Raw genomic sequence first — 18,537 nt, 5'->3', positions numbered from 1 at the left:
TGAATCTATTCAGCATCTTTTCTTTGGTTGTGAGCTCTGGTTGGTCATTGCTAGATATTTTAATGCCTCTATTGGCAATTCTTTTGAATTAACTGCTAGGTTTTGGATTGCCAACAAGAAACACCTCTTGCCTAAGTTGAACAATTCCTTTGAAGTACAAGAATAGTACTCCCTCCGATCCAAAATTAGAGTCACAGTTTTGAACTGGGCTTAGTTCAAAACTGCGACACTTTTTATGGATTGGAGGTAGCATGATTTTTTATAATATTTCCTGGGGGAATTTGAGGATTTGCCACGCCTTTAATTACACTTTGAGGATTTGCCCCCGTTTACCCTGTAACTGAGGATTTGCCACGCATTTGCTGTAATCTTGAGGATTTGCCCCCGACGAGACGGGCCACAGCAAAATGACCAACAAGCCCTCGTGTTTATCTACGTGAGAGGCAGCCAACCCCGATCGTTCTGTCCCAGATGTCACGCTCGTCTGATACGATTTGGGTGGCAGCGGCGAAAACGACCTCGATCTCCACGACGGCGGCGGCGACGACGGCAGCGGCGGCGACGACGGCAGCGGCAACCTGGTAAGATGTGCCACTATATGTCATTCCTTCGACCGTCACCTGCTCCCCCAAGGTCGTTGTTCCTCTAGTGCAACATGTCAATACGTCCACCTTTTGCCAGTAAATATGATACTCTAGTAAATATGATGCTCGAGTAAATATGTTAATGCAACAGTGCATGTCAGGACCAATGAATGACTAATAGAACAAGCATCAGCATCGTGTACATCGTACATAATTCAGAGTCATGGCCAACTCACAGGATGCCTAGAAATGATCCTGTATGTACAGATGTTAATTCAGGCTTGTGTAGGTTTTGCAATCAACCTGTTGTCCATTAGCTAACTTTTCTCTAGTGAGAAGCTTATTATGAAACAACATCCAGAGCAAGGAAGATATGGATTTTATGGGGAATGGCTATCTCCCAAAGCGACATGACCAGAAGATATATTATGTGAATAAAAGGTATAGCCAATGCCCGTCCACTCAGAGCATTCCCCAGCTTTTCAGCGCCGAAACTGACAGCAAGCACTCATCTGTACTTCAAAATACACCAGAATGGAGGTCATCTTTTTGCGTACAGGGCAAAGCTATAACATTGGACTTTGCAGCATCTCCAAGCTCCGACCTTCCTCTCCCATTGCCATGGGGTGGGGAGCGCCAGCGCCACTCGAGGAAAACAGCAAGCACCCAGTAGAAGATTATTTTCTGGGTACAGGATCACTACCGCTGTGGGGGTAATCGGAAATCTTGGTGACCTCTGTCTTCACCAAATTATTTTCCCTAAATCTAGGTTCATAAATGCTTCTCCAGAAACATCTACATTTGTTCTTCTTGATAACCACCAGAAAAGGTTTATAAATGACAGGGAAGGCAATAGCAACAATATACGACACAATGCACAGAGAAATATATGAGGGTTAAATGATTAGTTTGGAAACTTGAGGCATTGCTGCAATGCAGACCACTATTGACTCTCACACCATAATTACAGACCATTCATTCCATGAAGAGACAATCCGCCCATATGTTGGATTTTTCCTATTCAGAGTATAGGCAAATTAGATGATGAGACAACTAAAAAGCAAGACAGACAAACTACGATCACTCTAGAGGATCCCATATATGCCTAAGAGAGTGTCACTTCAGGTCTAATTAAGAAAGATGCATACCATATCCAGAGTGTTATTTCCGCTGGTTCGAAGCAAGGTTGGCAATGAGCTCATTCAAAAGAGAGGGATAGGTTGTGACTATATGCCCCCAGCCATTAGTCGCCATTAGTGTCTGCAAACGTGAGGGAGGTTGGACTTGGATAAACCTCAAGCACGCCTCCTTTAATCCGCGGCAGTGGTGCTGCTCGGCTAGAGGAGAGTGGACGCCACCAAGCTCACACCCATGTTCTCAGACAACTGCTTCTCACAGATTAACCTGAGCCGCTGGAGATCGTATCTGTCTGCCGCAACAAACAAGTCTTGCAGCCATTGCAGCCGCATTTCATCCTCTACTGCCTCTTCTTGTGTTTGTTCCACGGCATCTGACATTTTACCCTCGGCCGCTTCCTCTACGTGTCCTTGTTCCACAACTCCTGACATTCCTTCTGTTAAACACATATGCATGTCACGTTGGAGTCCAGAGTTGGCGCCCAAGGAGATGTACAGGAGATAGACTAGGTTGTTAGACAAGTAGTTCAATATCTTGTAAACCTCTTATCTCTTTATCTCTTCCTCTCCAAGTTGTAATCTTCTCCAACAAACTTGTATGCGCTGTTGTCAGGGAGGTGCGCCCCTGCAGCCTATAACACGTAACGCGCCCCCTCACATCGAGGGTAAGACGCTTTCGCCTATTCGCACATGGTAATCAGAGCCTCCTCTTCCAAACCCTAGCTGCCATCTAGTGCCAAGCCATGTCTTCCTCTAGCGCCGCCCAATCCAATCTCAGCGGCCAAGTCACGGAGAAGCTCTCCCGGACGAACTACATCCTATGGCGAACGCAAGTTACGCCGCAGCTGAGGGGAGCCGGGCTCTTCGGCTATGTTGATGGAACCATGCCGGAACCCGCCCGCCTCCTCGTCACCAAGGACAAGGAAGGCAAGGAGTCGACCGAGCCCAACCCTCTCCATCCCATCTGGGTGAGGGAGGATCAACAGGTGCTCGGCTACCTCCTCAACAACCTCTCCAAAGAAGTGCTGATCACGGTGACCGCAATCACCACCGCACACGCTCTCTGGGCGGCGCTCGCAGGCATGTTTTGTTCTCAATCTACGAGTTGTGTCAACAACATTGGCACTGCTTTGATCAATGCATAGAAGGGCAACCAATCTGTAGCCGCATACTATGCCTCTATGCGCGGCCTGGCCGATGAACTCGCCGCGGCTGGCAAGCCCATCCAGGATAATGAGCTGATCTCCTACCTACTGCACGGGCTGGACATGGATTACCAGCCCCTCGTCTCTGCCCTCGACGCCCGCGTCACGCCGGTCTCCCTCGATGAGTTGTACGCCATGTTGAGCAACTTCGATCAGCGTGTCGTGCAGTTCCACAGTGTCGGCGGTGGCTTCAAGTCTTCGGCAAATGCGGCCACCCGCGGGCGCGGCGGGTACTCATCCCATCACCGTGGTCCTCCTCGACACAAGGGCAAGCAAGGTGCTGGCAGCTCCAGCAGCTCTGGCTCCCGCGGCGGGCGCCCTAACTTCACCAGCAACAAGGGCCGCCGTGGCGGGGGCGGCAACGGCAGCTCGCGACGGTCACGACCCGGTGATGTACGCTGTCAAATCTGCGGCAAGCCTAGCCACTCGGCCAGGGATTGCTGGTATCGATTTGATGAAGATGAAGCTTCCTCGGATGAAGAAGACAAGGTTGCTGCCGCCGCCGACGGGTCCTATGGCGTCAATACCAACTGGTATCTCGACAGTGGTGCCACAAATCACCTCACGGGCGAGCTCGAGAAGGTGACCCTCCGTGAGAAATACCATGGGAAGGACCAGATCCACACGGCAAGTGGTGCAGGTATGAGGATAAGTCATATAGGTCATTCTGTTATACGTACCCCTTCTCGCAAAATTCACCTTAGAAAAATTCTGCATGTTCCTAGTGCCAACAAAAATCTTCTCTCCGTTCATCGTATCACTATTGATAATCATGTGTTCATTGAATTCCATCCTTTCTTCTTTTTGATCAAGGATGAGGCCACGAAGAAAGTACTCTACCGCGGTAGATGTGTTCGAGAGCTTTACCCGTTGATTCCGGAGTTTAGAAGATCAAATAAACAAGCTTGTGGTGCTATCAAGCTTTCATCCACACGATGGCACGATCGTTTAGGACATGCCTCTTTTTATTTAGTTGAACGCTTGCTTAAGAAAAATAAGCTCCCGTTTGTTGGTGAGCGACATAGTGAAACTATTTGTGATTCTTGCCAAAGAGCAAAATGTCATCAATTATCTTATCCCATATCTACCAGTGTTTCTACTCAACCTTTGCAATTGATTTTTTCTGATGTTTGGGGTCCTGCCCCCACCTCGGTGGGTAGACACACATATTATGTTAGCTTCATTGATGACTATAGCAAATTTTCTTGGATTTATCTCCTCAAGAAAAGATCCGACGTTTTTCAAGTGTTCAAAAATTTTCAAGCACTTGTAGAACGCAAGTTTGATAGCAAAATTATTGCTGTCCAATCCGACTGGGGGGGGGGATATGAGAAGCTCAATTCCTTCTTTCAAACACTTGGCATATCTCACCATGTGTCATGCCCCCACGCTCACCAACAAACGGATCCGCCGAACGCAAGCATAGGCACATAGTTGAGGTCGGTTTGGCCCTCCTTGCCGGTGCTTCCATGCCCCTAAAATTTTGGGACGAAGCATTCGTCACGGCCGTTCACATCATCAACATGCTTCCTAATCGAGTGATCAACAATGAAACACCCACCGAACGGCTTCTCCATATCAAACCAGATTATACATCACTTCGTGTTTTTGGATGTGCCTGTTGGCCTAATCTCCGACCATACAACTCCCGCAAACTAATGGTTCGATCAAAACAATGTGTTTTTCTTGGGTATAGCACTCAACACAAGGGGGTAAAGTGTCTAGATGTTTCTACTGGTCGGGTATACATATCTCGTGATGTTGTGTTCGACGAGACTAAATTCCCTTTTGCTGATCTACATCCAAATGCTGGTGCTTTACTTCGGAAAGAAATTCTTCTTCTTCCTCCTACCCTAACCGGCCTTGATCCAGGGGAGTATAGCTCTATTGATCCTACTATGACTAACCCTCTCACCACTTTGCATGAGTTGGATGATGATGCAGGAAGTCACGCTGAAAAAATGGAGCTGAAAACGATGAAGAAAACTGCCCAACAGGGCCATATTTCATGTGCCAGGTTCGGGGGAGCAAATCTGCCTCGGGATCGATGCCTGCAGACCTGGCGGCAGAATCTGCCCCGGGATCGCAGCCAGCAGATCCGTCAGACCGATCCTTCCCAGACTCCGTGCCTTCTGCTACTCCCGCTGCATCCGATCGCGAGCCAGCGGGCGGACCCGCCCGCGCCACGCGGCAATCAGCGGCTGGCGGAGACGCCACCCACGCGCCGCGCTCACCAAGGTCCATGGGTAGGCCCACGGGCGGGCGTTTTCCCGTCCAACCCGTCTGCTACAAGCGGTGGATCTGTGTCGGCCGACCGACACGGGGCCCACGTCTGGCGCAAGGGGGGAACCAGCGCAATCATTGGCGCATGATGAGCCCAGCCAGGCGGGATCTTCTATGGCGCAGGCGGCTTCTTCACGTGCTACTGGTGTGCCGCGATGCATAGACGATCCGGCGCCTGCTCCCAACGCAGCTGCGGCTGCTGTGCCCGATCCTCAATCTACCTCGGGATCGGCCTCTACAGTTCAACCAGGATCTTCTGCGCCACAGCCAACCTCGTTGCGTCACACTCGTCTTCAACAAGGGGTAATACAACCTAAAAATTATAAACACATGACAAAGTTTTGGATGGTATGTTCCACAGGTGAACCAGGCGAGCCATATACACTTGAAGAAGCACTTAGTGATGAAAATTGGAAGAAAGCAATGAAAGAAGAGTACTTGGCCTTGAAACGAAACAACACATGGCACTTGGTTCCTCCATGACAAGGTAAACATCTTATTCATTGCAAGTGGATATTTAGGATAAAGAGAAAATCCGATGGAACCATTGATCGCTACATGGCAAGACTTGTAGCAAAAGGATTTAAACAATGGTATGGCATCGATTATGAGGATACTTTCAGTCCAGTTGTAAAAGCTGCCACTATCCGTCTTGTTTTGTCCATTGCTGTCTCCAGGGGCTGGAGTCTCAGGCAGCTCGACGTACAGAACGCATTTTTGCATGGTGTTCTGGAAGAGGAAGTGTACATGAAACAACCTCCTGGGTTTGAAAACAAAAATGCACCTTATCATGTGTGCAAACTTGACAAAGCATTATATGGACTGAAATAGGCTCCTAGAGCATGGTACTCGCCCCTAAGTCATAAAATGCAAGCACTTGGTTTTATTCCTTCAAAGTCTGACACCTCCTTGTGTTGGAGAACGTAGCAGAAATTCAAAAAAAATTCTACGCATCACCAAGATCAATCTATGGAGATTCTAGCAACAAGAGAGGGAGAGGATGAGCATCTTCATACCCTTGAAGATCGTTAAGCAGAAGTGTTACAAGAACGCGGTTGATGGAGTCGTACTCGCGCCGATTCAAATCGGAGAAGATCCGATCTAGCGTGGAACGGACGACGCCTCCACGTTCAACACACATACAGCCCGAGGATGTCTCCTCCTTCTTGTTCCAGCAAGGGGAGAGGAGAAGTTGAGGGAGAACTCCGACAGCACGACATCGTGGTGGTGGTGGAGCTCGTGATTCTCCAGCAGGGCTTCGCCAAGCACTACGGAGGAGGAGGTGTTGGAGGAGGGAGAGGGCTGCGCCAGGTAAGAGGTGCGGCTGCCCTCCCACCCCTCCACTGTATATAGGGGCAAGGGGAGAGGGGGAGGCGCCCTAGGGTTTCCCCTAGGGGGCGGCGGCCAAGTAGATTGGATCTCCCTAGGGAAAATCCTAGGGAGACTTGCCCCCCAAGCCAAGCAGGTGGAGGATTGCCTCCCAAGCTAGCTGGAGGCCCCCCACCTCCCCAAATAACGTGGGAAAGGGTGTGGGGGGCGCACCACCCCTTAGTGGGCTGGTTTGCCCCTTCCCCTTTGGCCCATGAGGCCCTCAAACACTTGCCAGGGCTCCCGAAATAACTTTCGGTCATGCTGGCCATAGCCTGGTACCCCCGGAACACTTCCGGACTCCAATACCCTTCGTCCAATATATCGATCTTCACCGCCAGACCATTCCGGAACTCCTCATGACGTCCGGGGATCACATCTGGGACTCCGAACTACCTTCGGTAACCACATACTATTTCCCATAACTCTAGCGTCACCGAACCTTAAGTGACCCTATGGGTTCGGGAACCATGCAAACATGACCGAGACGTTCTCCGGCCAATAACCAACAGAGGGATCTGGATACCCATGTTGGCTCCCACATGTTCCATGATGATCTCATCAGATGAACCACGATGTCGAGGATTCAATCAATCCCGTATACAATTCCCATTGTCCATTGGTATGTTACTTGCCCGAGATTCGATCGGCGGTATCCCTATACCTTGTTCAATCTCGTTACCAGCAAGTCTCCTTACTCGTTCCGTAATGCATGATCCCGTGACTAACTACTTAGTCACATTGAGCTCATTATGATGATGCATTACCGAGTGGGCCCAGAGATACCTCTCCATCACACGGAGTGACAAATCCCAGTCTCGATTCGTGCCAACCCAACAGACACTTTCGGAGATACCCGTAGTGCACCTTTATAGCCACCCAGTTACGTTGTGACATTTGGTACACCCAAAGCATTCCTACGGTATCCGGGAGTTGCACAATCTCATGGTCTAAGGAAATGATACTTGACATTAGAAAAGCTTTAGCAAACGAACTACACGATCTTGTGCTATGCTTAGGATTGGGTCTTGTCCATCACATCATTCTCCTAATGATGTGATCCCATGATCAATGACATCCAATGTCCATGGTTAGGAAACCATAACCATCTATTGATCAACGAGCTAGTCAACTAGAGGCTCACTAGGGACATGTTGTGGTCTATGTATTCACACATGTATTACGGTTTCTAGTTAATACAATTATAGCATGAACAATACACAATTATCATGAACAAGGAAATATAATAATAACCATTTTATTATTGCCTCTAGGGCATATTTTCAACAGTCTCCCACTTGCACTAGAGTCAATAATCTAGTTCACATCACTATGTGATTGTAATGAATCCAACACCCATTGGGTTTGATCATATCTCGCTTGTGAGAGAGGTTATTAGTCAACGGGTCTGAATCTTTCAGATCCGTGTGTGATTTACAAATCTTTATGTCATCTCCTAGATGCACCTGATAACCCACAAGTGTAGGGGATCGCAACAGCTTTCGAGGGTAAAGTATTCAACCCAAATTTATTGATTCGACACAAGGGGAGCCAAAGAATATTCTTGAGTATTAGAAGTTGAGTTGTCAATTCAACCACACCTGGATAACTTAGTATCTGCAGCAAAGTATTTAGAGCAAAAGTGGTATGATAATAAAGGTAACGGTAACAAAAGTAAAGATAAATGTTTTTGGGTTTTTGTAGTAGTTGTAACAGTAGCAACGGAAAAGTAAATAAGCTAAGAACAATATGCGAAAAGCTCGTAGGCAATGGATCAGTGATGGATAATTATTTCGGATGCGATTCCTCAAGCAATAGTTATAACATAGGGTGATATAGAACTAGCTCCAATTCATCAATGTAATGTAGGCATGTATTCCGTAAATAGTCATACGTGCTTATGGAAAAGAACTTGCATGACATCTTTTGTCCTACCCTCCCGTTGCAGCGGGGTCCTTACGGAAACTAAGGGATATTAAGACCTCCTTTTAATAGAGAACCGGACCAAAGCATTAACACATAGTGAATACATGAACTCCTCAAACTACGGTCATCACCAGGAAGTATCCCGATTATTATCACTTCGGGGTTGTCGGATCATAACACATAATAGGTGACTATAGACTTGCAAGATAGGATCAAGAACACACATATATTCATGAAAACATAATAGGTTCAGATCTGAAATCATGGCACTCGGGCCCTAGTGACAAGAATTAAGCATAGCAAAGTCATAGCAACATCAATCTCAGAACATAGTGGATACTAGGGATCAAACCCTAACAAAACTAACTTGATTACATGGTAAATCTCATCCAACCCATCACCGTCCAGCAAGCCTACGATGGAATTACTCACGCACGGTGGTGAGCATCATGAAATTGGTGATGGAGGATGGTTGATGATGACGACGGCGACGAATCCCCCTCTCCGGAGCCCCGAACGGACTCCAGATCAGCCCTCCCGAGAGAGATTAGGGCTTGGCGGCGGCTTCGTGTTGTAAAACACGATGAAACTTTCTCCTTGATTTTTTTCTCCCCGAACGTGAATATATGGAGTTGGAGTTGATGTCGGTGGAGGTCCAGGGGGCCCACGAGATAGGAGGCCGTGCCCTGGGGGAGGGCCTGTCTCATGGACAAGCTGTGGGGCCCCTGGCATTAATTCTTTCGCCAAAAATTCTTATTAATTCCAAAAAGTGCCTCCGTGGATTTCTAGGACATTCCGAGAACTTTTGTTTTCTACACATAAAACAACATCATGGTAGTTCTGCTGAAAACAGCGTCAGTCCGGGTTAGTTTCATTCAAATCATGCAAGTTAGAGTCCAAAACAAGGGCAAAAGTGTTTGGAAAAGTAGATACGTTGGAGTCGTATCAACTCCCCCAAGCTTAAACCTTTGCTTGTCCTCAAGCAATTCAGTTGATAAACTGAAAGTGATAAAGAAAAACTTTTACAAACTCTGTTTGCTCTTGTTGTTGTAACATGAAAAGCCAACATTCAGGTTTCAGCAAATATTATGAACTAACCATGCTCACAATAATACATAGCTCTCACAATTGCTCATATCAATAACCTAATCAGCTAGCAAGCCATAATAATAAAATTCGGGTGACAACACTTTCTCAAAATAATCATAACATGATATAATAAAATGGTATCTCGCTAGCCCTTTCTGAGACCGCAAAACATATATGCAAAGCACCTTGAAAGATCAAGAACTGACTAAACATTGTAATTCATGGTAAAAGAGATCCAGTCAAGTCATACCCAATATAAATCAATAATAATGAATGCAAATGACAGTGTGCTCTCCAGCGGGTGCTTTTTAATAAGAAGGATGATGACTCAACATAAAAGTAAATAGATAGGCCCTTCGCAGAGGGAAGCAGGGATTTGTAGAGGTGCCAGAGCTCGATTTTAAAATAGAGATTGAATAACATTTTGAGCGGCATACTTTCACTGTCAACACAACAACTATGAGATGGCTGTATCTTCCATACTAAATGCATTATACACAGTTTCCAAACAGAATGGTAAAGGTTTATACTGCCCCAACCACCAACAAGCATCAATCCATGGCTTGCTCGAAACAACGAGTGCCTCCAACATACAACAACCCTGGGGGAGTTTTGTTTAATTATTTCGATTTTCTTTGATCGTTTTGGATCATGGGATTGGGCATCCCGGTTACCGGCCCTTTCTCGTGAATGAGGAGCGGAGTCCACTCCTCGTGAGAATAACCCACATAGCATGGAAGATATAGGCAGCCCTAGTTGTAACATGAGCTGCTCGAGCATACAAAACAGAATTTCATTTGATGGTTTGGAGTTTGGCACATACAAATTTACTTGGAACGACAGGTAAATACCGCATATAGGTAGGTATAGTGGACTCATCTGGAACAACTTTGGGGTTTAAGGAGTTTGGATGCACAAGCAGTATTCCCGCTTAGTACAGGTGAAGGCTAGCAAAAGACTGGGAAGCGACCAACTGAGAGAGCGACAACAGTCGTAAGCATGCATTAAAATTAATTCACACCAAGTACAAGCATGAGTAGGATATAATCCGCCATGAACATAAATATCGTGAAGGCTATGTTGATTTGATTCAACTACATGCGTAAACATGTGGCAAGTCGAGTCACTTAATACATTCAAAGGAGGATACCATCCCATCATACCACATCATAATCATTCTAATAGCATGTTGGCACGCAAGGTAAACCATTATAACTCATAGCTAATCAAGCATGGCACAAGCAACTATAATCTCTAAATGTCATTGCAAATATGTTTACTACATAATAGCTGACTCAGGAACGATGAATCATCATATTTACAAAAACAAGAGAGGTCGAGTTCATACCAGCTTTTCTCATCCCAATAAGTCCATCATATATCATCATTATTGCCTTTCACTTGCACGACCAAACGATGTGTATAATAATAAGAGTGCACGTGCATTGGACTAAGCTGGAATCTGCAAGCATTCAACTCAAGAGAGAAGACATATAATATATGATCTAAGTTAAATAAACAATCATGCATATAAGAGCCACTAAGCATTTTCAAGATGGTCTTCTCGACCCCCAAAGGAAAGAAAAGAAAATAAAACTATTTACACGGGAAAGCTCCCAACAAGTAAGAAGAAGAACTAGAAATCTTTTTGGGTTTTCATTTTAATTCTACTACAAGCATAGAATTTAAACTAACTAATTTTGGTTTTTCTTAAGGTTTAGCAAACACACAAGAAGAAAACTAGAAAAAGAAATTTAAACTAGCATGGATAATACAATGAAAGAGTATGAGCGCCGACGACTAGTGTGTGAACATGAATGTAAAGTCGGTGAGAAATATGTACTCCCCAAAGCTTAGGCTTTTGGCCTAAGTTGGTCTAGTACCAAGGACAGCCACTACTCTCCCCGGTGTAATGGGAGGTTTAATCAGGATACCACTGGCTGGTCATCTCCGGATCCCACTGGATAGATGATGCACGATAAGGGTCCAGTTCAGGTTCCGGCTCAGGTTCAGGTTCTGGGGTGAAAGCTTGGGCTAGATGGTTGTTCACCGCTTCCGGCGTGACAAGACGATTTTCTGCAATCAAATCAAACAACAGAGGCACAGGAAAATAATAATCTCAATGTGTTTCTTATTAAATCTAAGTTTATACAAAAGCATCTTTTCTTCGTTGTCAACAATAAACTTGTGTGCTACCATGCTCTTGTAATCTAAAATGTGAGGAGGCAATTTTATCTCCTCCTCCTCATGATGCCTAATGGGTATCTGAAAATGTTTAGCAAGACGTGCAGCATAGATACCTCCAAATATAGGACCTTTTGTATGATTCAGGGCTAGTCGTTAAGCAACGACGACACCCATACTAAAAGTATTGTCCCCAAGCAAAGCATGTTGAAGAATGATAATATCAGGAACGCTCAAATTCTCACTATTTCCATGACCAATCAAGCATCTACTAGCAAATATAGCAAAATAGTGTAAAACAGGAAAGTGTATGCTAGAGACCTTCGCCTCGGAGCCCTTCTTTGGCTCCTCTACAGCTATGGTGTTAACAAAGCCACCCACATCATCACGATGGGGTTCATCTAATTCTCCCTCATAAGGTATCCTACATACCGCGCAGAAATGACGTAAAGACATTTCTTTGAATTCATCATATAAATGAAATGATACTGCAGGCGGTGATTTCTTAGGAGAATGATAAAAGTTTTGCACGAAAGTATTGGTAAGTAAGAGATACTGATCGATTCAGTCGTTGATGAAACCGGTGAGGCATGCAGTCTCGATTAAAGCATAAAAGTCTTCATGAATTCCGGCTTCTTTCAAGAAATCCTCACATGGCCATTCGCACGACCGTACTTCCGCTAAGCAAGGAAGATTGTACTTGCCTTTTTCCTTCTCTTTGGCTTGTTTTTCCTGAGAGCTTTGGCTAGAAGAGCCTTTTAAAAGCCTCCTTAACATTTTCTGAAAATTTCTGAAATTTTAGTAACTTCAAAATAAAAGTGAATAAAACCAAACAAGATTGATAGCAACTACTCCTACAAGTGCCTAGAGCCTATATCATGCATTGGAATTGCTTGGGACCTCAAAAATATAACATGCAAGCTCAAGAACATGGTCACCTAAGCAGCAAAAATTTGCAATGAATAAAGCACTAGAACAAAAACTAATTGGACCAATGGAGGAGTCACATACCAAGCAACAATCTCCCAAAGCAGTTTTGTGAATGGAGCCTTGAGCTAAGAGATCGAAAATCGCAGCAAAACGAGCTAGAACTCGTGCTTGAGCTGGATGGGGATTTTTCTGGGTAGAAGATGAAGTGTGTGGGTGCTGGCATAAGTGGAGGGGAGCCACCAGGGGGCCACGAGACAGGGGGCGCGCCCTCCTCTCTCGTGGCCTGGTGCTTGGCCCTCCTGCAGTGTTTTCAGTGCCTAAAATCCTCAAATATTCCAGAAAAAATCATACTAAATTTGCAGGGCATTTGGAGCACTTTTATTTTTGGACTATTTTTTTAATGCACGGATAATTCAGAAAACAGACAGATAATACTATTTTTGCTTTATTTATTCTAAATAACAGAAAGTAAAAAGAGGGTACAGAAGGTTGTGCCTTCTAGTTTCATCCATCTCGTGATCATCAAAATGAACCCGCTAACAAGGTTGATCAACTCTTGTTAACAAACTCATTTCAAATAACACGGAACCGGAGAAATTTTGAATAACACTAAGTTACCTCAACGGGGATATGAAAATCCCCAACAATAAGAATATCATATTTTTTCTTGACAGTAGGAAGAGGAAATTCAAAACCTCCAAAAATGATAGTTGGAACTTTTTCAATAGAATTGATGCTATGAACTTGAGATTGTTTCCTTGGAAAGTGTACCGTATGCTCATTACCATTAACATGAAAAGTGGCATTGCCTTGGTTGCAATCAATAACAGCCCCTGCAGTATTAAGGAAAGGTCTACCAAGGATAATAGACATACTATCGTCCTCGGGAATATCAAGAATAACAAAGTCCGTTAAGATAGTGACATTTGCAACCACAACATGCACGTCCTCACAAATACCGATAGGTATAGTAGTTGATTTATCAGCCATTTGCAAAGATATTTCAGTAGGTGTCAACTTATTCAATTCAAGTCTACGATATAAAGAGAGATGCATAACACTAACACCGGCTCCAAGATCACATAAAGTAGTTCTAACATAATTTCTTTTAATGGAGCATGGTATAGTTGGCACACCCGGATCTCCATGTTTCTTTGGTATTCCATCCTTAAAAGTGTAATTAGCAAGCATGGTGGAAATTTTAGCTTCCGGTATCTTTCTTTTATTTGTAATGATATCCTTCATACACTTAGCATAAGGATTTACTTTAAGCATATCAGTTAAGCACATACATAAGAAAATAGGTCTAATCATTTCAGCAAAGCGCTCAAAATCCTCATCATCATTTGACTTGGATGGTTTAGGAGGAAAGGGCATGGGTTTCTGAACCCATGGCTCTCTTTCTTTACCGTGCTTCCTAGCAACAAAATCTTTCTTATCATAACGTTGATTCTTTGATTGTGGGTTATCAAGATCAACAGCAGGTTCAATCTCTACATCATTGTTTTTGCTAGGTTGAGCATCAACATGAACATTATCATTAACATTATCACTAGGTTCATGTTCATCACCTGATTGTGTTTCAGCATCAGAAATAGAAATATCATTGGGATTCTCAGGTGTGTCTACAGTAGGTTCACTAGAAGCATGCAAGGTTCTATCGTCTTTCTTTTTCTTCCTCTTAGAAGAACTAGGTGCCTCTAAATTATTTCTCTAAGAATCTTGCTCGATTCTCTTAGGGTGGCCTTCAGGATACAAAGGTTCCTGAGTCATTCTACCAGTTCTAGTAGCCACTCTAACAGCAAAGTCATTTTTATTATTTAATTCATCAAGCAGATCATTTTGAGATTTGAGTACTTGGTCAGCTTGAGTAGCAACCATAGAAGCATATTTGCTAACTTGGTGAAGTTCATCTTTAACTCTAGCCAGGTTATCACCTACGTGTCCTATCTCGAAAGCATTATTCTTTAACTCTCTACCAACATAGGCATTAAAACTTTCTTGTCTAGCCATAAAGTCATCAAATTCATCTAAGCAAGGGCTATGAAATTTAGTAGAGGGTATTTCAACTTTATCATATCTATAGAGAGAATTTACCTTTACTACCTGTGTCGAGTTATCAAGACAATGTGGTTCTTCAGGCGGTAAATTAAGACCATGTATTTCTTCAATAGGTGGTAAATTCTTAACATCTTCAGCTTTAATACCTTTTTCTTTCGTTGACTTCTTTGCCTCTTGCATATCTTCAGGACTGAGAAATAAAACACCTCTCTTCTTCGGAGTGGGTTTAGGAATAGGCTCAGGAGTTGGCTCAATTGGTTCAGGAATTGCCTCAGGAATTGGCTCAGGAAGAGTCCTATTATTTTCATTAGTCAACATATTATTCAGTAATATTTCAGCTTCCTCGACTGGTCTTTTCCTGAAAACACAACCAGCACAACTATCCAAGTAGTCCTTGGAAGCATCGGTTAGTCCATTATAAAAGATATCAAGTATTTCATTTTTCTTAAGAGGATGATTGGGCAAAGCATTAATTAACTGGAGAAGCCTTCCCCAAGCTTGTGGGAGACTCTCTTCTTTGATTTGCACAAAATTATATATTTCCCGCATGGCAGCTTGTTTCTTATGAGCAGGGAAATATTTAGCAGAGAAGTAATAAATCATATCCCGGGGACTACGCACACAACCAGGAGCAAGAGAATTATACCAAGTCTTAGCATCACCCTTTAATGAGAACGGAAATATCTTAAGAATATATAAATAGCGAGACTTCTCATCATTGGTAAATAGGTTAGCTATATCATTCAACTTGGTAAGATGTGCCACAACAGTTTTAGATTCAAGGCCATAAAAAGGATCGGATTCAACTAAAGTAATAATCCCAGGATCAACAGAGAATTCATAATCCTTATCAGTAACACAAATAGGTGAAGTAGCAAAAGCAGGATCGGGTTTCATTCTAGCATTAAGAGACTACTGCTTCCATTTAGCTAATAATTTCTTAAGATCATTTCTATCATTTCAAGCAAGAATTTCCATAGCAGCTGCTTCATTCATAACATAATCCTTAGGAACAATAGGTAATACATAATCATTGGGGGAACCTTCATCATCACTATCATCAATAATAGGTTCTTCAATATTTTCATTCCCCCTAACTCTAGCAAGTTGTTCATCAAGAAATTCACCTAATGACAAAGTAGTATCACGCACAGAAGTAGTTTCATCATGCATAGCAGAAGTGGCATCATCAATAACATACGACATATCATAATTCATAGCGGTAGCAGGTTTAGGTGTCGCAAGCCTACTAATAACGGAAGGAGAATCTAGTGCAGAGCTAGATGGCAGTTCCATACCTCCCCTCGTAGTTGAGGGCAAAATCTTGGTCTTAGCGTCTTTCAAGTTCTTCATAGTGATCAACAGATATAAATCCCAAGTGACTCAGAGAATAGAGCTATGCTCCCCGGCAACGACGCCAGAAATTAGTCTTGATAATCCACAAGTGTAGGGGATCGCAACAACTTTCGAGGGTAAAGTATTCAACCCAAATTTATTGATTCGACACAAGGAGAGCCAAAGAATATTCTTGAGTATTAGCAGTTGAGTTGTCAATTCAACCACACCTGGATAACTTAGTATCTGCAGCAAAGTATTTAGTAGCAAAAGTGGTATGATAATAAAGGTAACAGTAACAAAAGTAAAGATAAATGTTTTTGGGTTTTTGTAGTAGTTGTAACAGTAGCAACGGAAAAGTAAATAAGCGAAGAACAATATGCGAAAAGCTCGTAGGCAATGGATCAGTGATGGATAATTATGTCGGATGCGATTCCTCATGCAATAGCTATAACATAGGGTGATATAGAACTAGCTCCAATTCATCAATGTAATGTAGGCATGTATTCCGTAAATAGTCATACGTGCTTATGGAAAAGAACTTGCATGACATCTTTTGTCCTACCCTCCCGTTGCAGCAGGGTCCTTATGGAAACTAAGGGATATTAAGGCCTCCTTTTAATAGAGAACCGGACCAAAGCATTAACACATAGTGAATACATGAACTCCTCAAACTACGGTCATCACCGAAAAGTATCCCGATTATTATCACTTCGGGGTTGTCGGATCATAACACATAATAGGTGACTATAGACTTGCAAGATAGGATCAAGAACACACATATATTCATGAAAACATAATAGGTTAAGATCTGAAATCATGGCACTCGGGCCCTAGTGACAAGCATTAAGCATAGCAAAGTCATAGCAACATCAATCTCAGAACATAGTGGATACTAGGGATCAAACCCTAACAAAACTGACTTGATTACATGGTAAATCTCATCCAACCCATCACCGTCCAGCAAGCCTACGATGGAATTACTCACGCACGGCGGTGATCATCATGAAATTGGTGATGGAGGATGGTTGATGATGACGACGGCGAGGAATCCCCCTCTTCGGAGCCCCGAACGGACTCCAGATCAGCCCCCCCGAGAGAGATTAGGGCTTGGCGGCGGCTTCGTGTTGTAAAACGCGATGAAACTTTCTCCTTGATTTTTTTCTCCCCGAACATGAATATATGGAGTTGGAGTTGATGTCGCTGGAGGTCCAGGGGGCCCACGAGATAGGAGGCCACGCCCTGGGGGGGGGGGGAGGGGCGCCCCCCTGTCTCATGGACAGGCTGTGGGCCCCCTAGCATTAATTCCTTCGCCAAAAATTCTTATTAATACCAAAAAGTGTCTCCGTTGATTTCTAGGACATTCCAAGAACTTCTCTTTTCTACACATAAAACAACATCATGGTAGTTCTGCTGAAAACAATGTCAGTCCAGGTTAGTTTCATTCAAATCATGCAAGTTAGAGTCCAAAACAAGGGCAAAAGTGTTTGGAAAAGTAGATACGTTGGAGACGTATCAGCAGCTACCACACGCTATTTGGAACTATTCCAAATAACTGCTCTACTATACGAATCCGTTTTACTATGCAGAGTCATCCAGATTAGTGTCAAAATTTGCATCGGCGTAACCCTTTACGACGAACTCTTTTACAACCTCCATAATCGAGAAAATTCCTTAGTCAACTAGTTACTAAGGATAAGTTTGACCGCTATCATGTGATCCATTCCTGGATCACTCTTGTACCCCTTGATTGACTCATGGCAAGGCACACTTTAGGTGCGGTACACAGCATAGCATACTGTGGAGCCTACGTCTAAAGCATAGGGGACGACCTTCGTCATTTCTCTCTCTTCTATCATGGTCAGGTCTTGAGTCTTACTCAATACTCACACCTTATAACACAGCCAGGAACTCTTTCTTGGCCGATCTATTTTGAACTCCTTCAAAATCTTGTCATGGTGCATACTCATTTGAAAGTACTATCAAGCAATTTTGATCTATCCTTATAGATCTTGATGCTCAATGTTCAAGTAGCTTAATCCAGGTTTTCCATTGAAAAACACTTTTCAAATAACCCTATATGCTTTCCAAAAATTCTACATCATTTCCGATCAACAATATGTCAACAACATATACTCATCAGAAATGCTATAGTGCTCCCTTTCACTTCTTTGGAAATACAAGTTTCTCATAAACTTTGTATAAACCCAAAATATTTTATCATCTCATCAAAGCGTATATTCCAACTCCGAGATGCTTACTCCAGTCCTTAGAAGGATTGCTGGAGCTTTGCATACTTGTTAGCATCTTTTAGGATTGACAAAACCTTCTGGGTGTATCACATACAACCTTTCCTCAAGAAAATCATTGAGGAAACAATGTTTTGACATCCTATCTGCAAGATTTCATAAATAATGCAGGAATTGCTAATATAAT

The 18,537-nt window shown here is 43.6% G+C and overlaps 1 pseudogene; it reads right to left on the bottom strand.

The window, feature by feature from the left end:
• Positions 1 to 1,745: 1,745 nt before the first annotated feature.
• LOC119339536 overlaps positions 1,746 to 18,537 on the bottom strand; it is an 81,362-nt pseudogene continuing 64,570 nt past the window's right edge.

Source organism: Triticum dicoccoides, chromosome 7B, assembly GCF_002162155.2.
Source record: "Triticum dicoccoides isolate Atlit2015 ecotype Zavitan chromosome 7B, WEW_v2.0, whole genome shotgun sequence".
Lineage (NCBI taxonomy): Eukaryota > Viridiplantae > Streptophyta > Magnoliopsida > Poales > Poaceae > Triticum > Triticum dicoccoides.
Note: the sequence above shows the minus strand (reverse complement) of the source record. Positions and strands in the feature narration are given on the sequence as shown.